This window comes from Culex pipiens, chromosome 1 (genome assembly GCF_016801865.2).
Source record: "Culex pipiens pallens isolate TS chromosome 1, TS_CPP_V2, whole genome shotgun sequence".
In the NCBI taxonomy this organism is placed as follows: domain Eukaryota; kingdom Metazoa; phylum Arthropoda; class Insecta; order Diptera; family Culicidae; genus Culex; species Culex pipiens.
Window position 1 is genome coordinate 55463568 of NC_068937.1, and position 7576 is coordinate 55471143.

Genomic DNA, 7576 nt, shown 5'->3' on the forward strand with positions numbered 1-7576 from the left:
TACCTACAATTATTACGATGACCCAAAACAATCCAACATGCCACAGAATGCTCATCGTGGTCCATTACATCTACCTGAAGCTATACCGATGGTTAATGTACCCATATAAACCCAAGTTGATCAGTTAGATATCTTGGCCATGACTTCCGGGAGTTCCTGGATGACCCAAAACAATCCAACATGCCACAGAGTGTCCATTGTGGTCCATTGAAGCTACCTGAAGCTATACCGATGGTTAATATAGCCATACAGACCCCCGTTGATCAGGTAGATATCCAGGCCATGACTTCCGGGAGTTTCTGGATGACCTAAAACAATCCAATATGCCACAGAATGTCCATCGTGGTCCATGGAATCTACCTGAAGCTAAACCGATGATTAATGTAGCCATACAGACCCCCGTTGATCAGGCAGATATCCTGGCCATGACTTCCGGGATTTCCTGGATGACCCAAAACAATCCAACATGCCACAGAATGTCCATCGTGGTCCACTGAAGCTATCTGAAGCTATACCGATGGATAATATAGTCATATAGACCCCCGTTGATCAGGTAGATATCCAGGCCATAACTTCCGGGATTTCTTGGATGACCTAGTACATTCTAACAGATCACAAGGTAACCATAGTAGGTCACGTAAGCTACCTGCAATTATTACGATGGTGCATACACTGGTACAGACCCTTGTTGAACAGGTAGATAATCAGTTCATTACTTCCGGAAGTTCTTGGATAACCCAGAACATCCCAACCTGCTGTAGAATATACAGAGTAGGTCACTGAAGCTATTTGGAATAACCTGGAATTACATTATTATTATTAAAAAAATATAATACTTTATAAAACTAAAAAATATTGAAAACTTTTTTAACGTGAGCAATTCAAAATAGCGCGAACTCTTTTTACACGAAAAATTCAAAATAGCGCGAACTTTTTTTACGCGATTTTTTTTACGCGGGAACCAAAATTCGCGTAAAAAGAGGTTTGACTGTAATCGAGTTAATATCTTTGGCAATCATGATCAGAAATCAAACCACAAAAAAAAATATTTTAATAGCAAATTGTCATAATTTTTTGAAATAATTTTCGATTTTCGAATATTTTGATAATTTTTAGTTTTATAGATAAACGGATCCAAATATCAATGTTTTGTTTGAAATTTTTGCAAAAGGAATGGGAAAAGTATTTTTTTTCCCGTTTAGTTTTCATTTTTAAAGCAATGAGGAAAAAACAATTGTGACATTGTTAATACATGCACTCACTTAATTATTGCGAATTGGCAAAGGTTATAAAACTTTTAAAGGTTATTTTTTTGATTAAAACTAGTTTATGTTTTGTAAGTGTAGGTGTATAATTTTATATTTAAAAATCCCTTTGACCCAAAATTTACAAATCATCACCACTTCAGGCTGAAAATTATCGAAAAACACGTCTTTTTTGGAATGTTCAAGAATGAATGGGGTCGTACTACCCATCCGTCACGCGATATCGAAAAATTAACCTCTTGATCGATTTAGTGCAGTTGTCTAACAGTTATAAATTTGAAAGAAAATTAATGAATTTATGAAAATATTTTTTATATGGTAAGGTTCAAAATTCTTTTTTTTTAAGATTTAAAAACCTTTATTTGATTAAAATGCAAAATGTAGGTATTTAAATTTGTTATTTAATGATACAATCACAAACATTAGCTGCAAGGTTGTTAATCTATAGAATTATCGTCGGGACGATAACGATAATTTATCGTTATCGTTATTTCGATAATTCTATCGGTGATAATCTTATCGCCGATAATGGACGATAACTTATTTTTAAAATCTTTCTCAAATTGACTTAATCCATCAATATCATGTTAAATTTTCAATGCATTCGCTTAGAATATATTTTTTTGATAATATTGTAAGTTTCAATGCATAAATTCTCACATTTTGAAGAAATACCATATTTTCTCGAAAATACTCCAATTTTTATTATTTGAAATATGGGTATCGAATATTTCGAAATTATGCATGTATTTTAGCTGTTTCAGAGATTTTTGAATGAAATACTAAAATTTTAACAAAATACGAATTTTCTCGAAAATAATAAAAAAAAAAATATATCGCAACATGGGTATCAACCAATACGGAATTTTGCATGCATTTTCACTGTTTTAGAGTTGTTTGAATGAAATACTAAAATTTTCACAAAATACCGTATTTTCTCGAAAATACTCAATTTTTTTATACTTTTTTTTAGACTGTTTTAGAGATTTTCGAATGTAGCCTATGTAGCCCAACTGCAAGTTGGAAAATTTGTTTGAAATTTTCTTGTCAGTTTACAACTCTAAGTAAAAATCTAGAGTTTTCGTTTAAAATTATGCATTTTTTTCTAAATAAGGTTTTCTAAGTAAGCAATTCAACTATTATATTTTTGGCAATTTCACAATAGGATGTAACATTGAGCCTTTTCAAGCAAGGGTTTGTCCTTTTTAAAAATTATCTTAGATATTATTTATCATCCTAAATATTTAACTAAAACAGAAAAGATAAACTCATCCATTGAAGATTCAACTCTACAAATCTGATTCCGTTAAAACCCCACAAGATAAATCTCCCCAGGAAATAAGCTGCCAGCTTATCCCGACTACTCGCAAAATCCTGCCACCGTCATCGCCCGAGTCATCCATCATTGATGATGCTTCAGTTGCTTCAGCTCCACGCGGGACGACACATAAATACAGTGCCTGCTGTGGACAATTACTGTCAAGAGAAGAGGTGTAAATTTGACGGCCACCACCCCCAATTTCTTGTTAAATATTCACCCCGACGTCGAGCGTCACAGAGTCCGTGGTTTGTGAGCCCCAACGGAGTTTTCTTCCACAGCTATCGTAAAGTTGGTGGAGATTAAAAATTGGTGCGCCAATGGTGGGGTCCAGTTTAGATCGGGGAGGTTTGTCTTCCTAATTCGTCCCATTGGGTTAATAAATGGTTCTCCACCATCAGGAAGGACGATAAGGAAGAATCTCAAAACGCAGCGTCATCCCTGGAGATGGCTTTTCCAACGATTTAGCGAGGGAAAAATTAAAAAAATCTTTCCTGAATTCGACACTCGAAAAAAGTGGCTTCAATTCGAGGGTGACTCTGCCTTTTGGGCTGCTTCTGATTGGAAAAGAAGACAATTTTCCGAAAAGTTCAACCGAGGGAATTCAATCCGGGGAGAGAGAGAGAGTTGGTTTGAGGTCATGACTTGAAGCAGTTGGAAAAGGGCTTTGTTTATGTAGTCTGGCCAGAATAAGGCAACAGAACTCTATTATTGGCAATAACGGCGCAACGAGTCCCGCGGGAGTGACAAAATGTGTCTGGGAGATTTTCTGGATGCGGAGGAAAATGGGAAAATCACATGGTGGATAATGGAGCTGAGAAAAGGTTATTGAAGCAGGAGACAACTGCATTTTGCTGTATTTTTTTGAGTTTAGCGGGTGCAGTGAATTCACCTTAAGTCGTTTCACCGGATGGATATCGCCAAGGTCGTTTCGTCGATTATTTTTTAATGTTTTTGATTATTATTAACCACAATACATTTTTGACAAAGTTTTTTAACAGTTTATAAAAAACTACTTAAACTTTGATCTTTAACCAAATTCACATAACGTTACGACCCAATAACTACCTCCACCCTAAAAGATCATCAAATCCCATACTCCACCTGATGACTCACATGTGCAAGGGTTGATAATCGGTTCTCAAAATCATTTAACTGCCGTCATAACTTGTCGATGGGCTGGCACCTGTTGAATGTAGCCCTCGTACACAGAGTTTGCCATATCAAGCATGTGAGCCATTTTTTATGTGATTTTATGTTTATCATTTCGACCAGGAATCCCCTCAATCCTCCGAAAAAGCACTTGAACCCGTGTGTGGGAATCGATGCGATGGTCTACCGTAGAATTGGGTGATTTTAATTGAATAAAGTTCCTTTTTAAAGAACATCAAATTTTATTTAATGAATAAATCGTTTTTCAAAAATACAAACACACAAAAACTCGTTTTTTCATGTTTTGAATAGACAATTTCTAGAACTTCACGGTAACGTTTAAAATTCCCAACCCCACCTTCAAAACGATTCGTGAACATCAATTGGGACACGGGACGTAAAAATCATGTTCCCATCACTTCCTTTTTTTCCAGCTGGTAAAAAAAAAACCCAGAGATATCCGATAGCATCATCCGTGTAGCACTTCAAAGTCCGAGGGATTCCCGGACCGGTGGCTGTTGCAACTCTTCCGGCTAGAGTTCCGTGCCCGGAATCGATGGGAACGTAACGGTTCGGATATAAATAATTTATTGGATTATATTGACGATGGTGGTGCTGGCAAAAAAGGGTGAAGGACTTCAGAGTGGGATGGGATCATGTGGGATTCATGAAAAATCCTGAAGTGGATCATGGCATTTTTTATTGGGACGTCGCTTGAAATTTGATTGAGGGCATTTTATTCGGGCGAGAAAAAATCGAAAAAATTGATTTCATGTTGAAGTAAGAAAGGTTTATTCAAGTTATTGAAATATAACTAATAAAAGATTGATATAAAAAAATCTTGGTAAATCATAACATTTAAAACAGATGTTAAAAAAATCTTAAATGTTGAATCTTGTTAAAAAATTAAGATTTAATACCCTACATAATTGTTCATTTGTGTAGTTATTTTATCATTATTGCATAACGAGATTGTCAAATAATCAATTTTTATCTTTTAACCGAACTTCCTTATCCTTATCCTTATCAACTTTTTGGTTTGTACCCCGTTGGTTTGACACAGTCAAACTAAAAAGTTACGAAATGTCACATTTTACACAGAACTCACACTTACTATCAAACCAAACGTTTGACAGTAAGTGTAAACTCTGTGCAATGAGTGTGTCAAACTAAAAAGTGACAACGTTTGTTTGGTTTCTTGGCCGATATAATAAGACCTGAATTAATTTTTTGACCGTTGGTCGATTTTAGCTCTTTTGGAAGCAAATGAAAGGTTATTTGATAAGCTTTCAAGGAAAAATATTTAAAAGTTTCAAAAATCTCGGTTGACATTTGTCAAGGTCGTATGAAAACATAAATTGCTGTTTAGAAGGTCTAGGGACGAAAAAGCCTATATCTGAAAATATTTTTATTGGATTCCTCGAAAATTTTACATAATGCATAAAAAAATAGTGAAGTTGTTATTACAGGATTCCTAGGCCATTGCAAATATTTTTTGAAGTTTAACGGAAAATCGGACCTTTCGTTGCTGAGATATCGACATTAGAAAATGGTTGGTTGTTTTGGTGAGACTTAAAAAAATTCAATTTTCGTGTTTCTTTTTCTTAAAGCGGCTATATCTCAGCAACCCGAGGTCCAATCTTCAATATCTCTTAGACAATTTTATAGCAAATTTTCCTATCTTTAAAAAAAATTAAGAAATGGTCACTCATGGTCACTATATTTAAAAATCGCCAAACTGCAAATGTTCCGCTAAAATCAAACTTTCGGTGGCTATATCTTGATAACAGAGCCCTTTATCAAAAAATCTGTAAAGTACTTTTTGATTGGAAATTCAATTTTAAATAAAAAAAATTACGTCAAATTTGTTTTTGCATTTAATTTTGATTTTTTACAAAAATCACTAATTTTCAAAAATTCATAATTCGGCGGCAGATTTTTTTGACCATACTTCTCTATGGCTCAAAAGTTGCGGGTTTTTGTCCCCTTAAACAAATCAAAAATCTCGAAAATAAAAAAATACGTATTTTGGGAAATTGAGTTTTTGTGGAAAGAAGTTGATTTAAAAATCTGCAATTTTTTTTCCGTGTGCCTATTTTTTTCTCAAAAGTCCTTAACAATACCTACAACTTTGACGGAGACACCAAATTGATCAGAAAATTCACTCAAGAGTTACAACTGTTTGAATATTTATTTCTAAAACACTTTTTTCATTCAAATGTTAAAAACATTGCATGTTATTTCAATTTTATATTTTTTTATTTGATTTTTCGGACCAATTCGACATAAACTTAGAAAAATATTTGCAACAGCCTTATTTGAAAATAAAAACTGAGTTTTTCGACGCGCCGCCTGCAAAAACGGGAAAAAATAACTTTGTTTTACTAAAACTGCGATAACTCTAAAATTTGAGCGATAACCTATACTAGTTTGAGTAGGTACAAAAAGTTGCGTTTTTCAATTATAATTATTTGCTTATATTGGCAATTAGCGGCAAGAAATATTAAACTAACCTAGGACAGAAAGAGGAGAGACAGAATTGAAGATCGCGACAACAGTTTTTTCAAACCTTTAATTAATTAATGGAAGACCCCTAAAAAGCTAGTTCAACCAAATATTACACTTAGAATGAATGGCCCTTAGCACAGAAAAAAAATGATGGTAATATTCATCAGGAAATGGTGACAGATTTTGTGGCTAAAAAATGATGAATTTTACCCTAGAAAATGATGAATTTTCATCAGTTTTTGATGAGTATTCATCAGGTTCACATTTTTACACATTTTTTATGTAATATTACTCGAAAAAAGAGGTAATATTCAACCTACCCAATTTTCAACATTCCAAAATTCAACTTTTTTTTCTGTGAGCTTCTTCACCTCCTTTCCCCTTATAACTGCCAGCGCCCTGTCTGGATCTATCCACCATGTGACAAAAGGTTTAAAAAAAAACTGTTGTCGCGATCTTCAATTCTGTCTCTCCTCTTTCTGACCTAGGTGAGTTTAATATTTCTCGCCGCTTATTGCCAATATAAGCAAATAATTATAATTCACTTCCGGTGATCAAAACAATATTGTTTTTTACTACCCAAAAATTGCTGTATAATTAAATGTGTGCTTAAGAGCAAGTTTCTGAAGAGTGTGACACAGGTCGTAGCGATGTGCCCCGATTTGGATAAAATTTCAGCGTTTGTTTGTTTATGCTTGAGATGAACTGAGTCATGTTTACTTTCATCGGTCAAATTGGAATTTTTTTTAAAGGTAATCAATCAAATTTACTATTCCAAAAGCTCGAAGTTATTTCATATCCAGTGGGGCAAAATTGAGACCAAAAATAGGCGTCTTGTACGGGGAACCTCAGTAAGACCATTAAAACAAACCGAGCACATAAAAAAACTGCCTCTTGAAGTCTGAAAAGTCTCATAAATTTGGAAATCCTTGAAATCTCACTACTCTGTTTTGCGTTACATTTTTGAATCTAGAAATTTAAAGTTTTCCTTTTTCTTAATATTGCAATATTGGCTAATAAATGGAATTATAACGATTATATTGGGATTATAATGCAGAATTTTAATTGGAATTGAGTATGTGCAATGCAAATTTTGTTTAGACATTTTTTCTCGCATCAAAATTTTCCTCAAAAACAGGAGGCAACCTAAACCTCATTTAAAACATAAAGAATAATGTTTGAGAAACATTCTTGGAATCAGAAAACACTTCCAAGGGGTATTGATAAATTTTAATTCATATCAATTAACTTCTTGAATATGTCTCCTAGACCTATCTTCATGTATGCATGTCGACATAGAATCAAATTCTGAGCAACTCTCAGAAGTTGATAA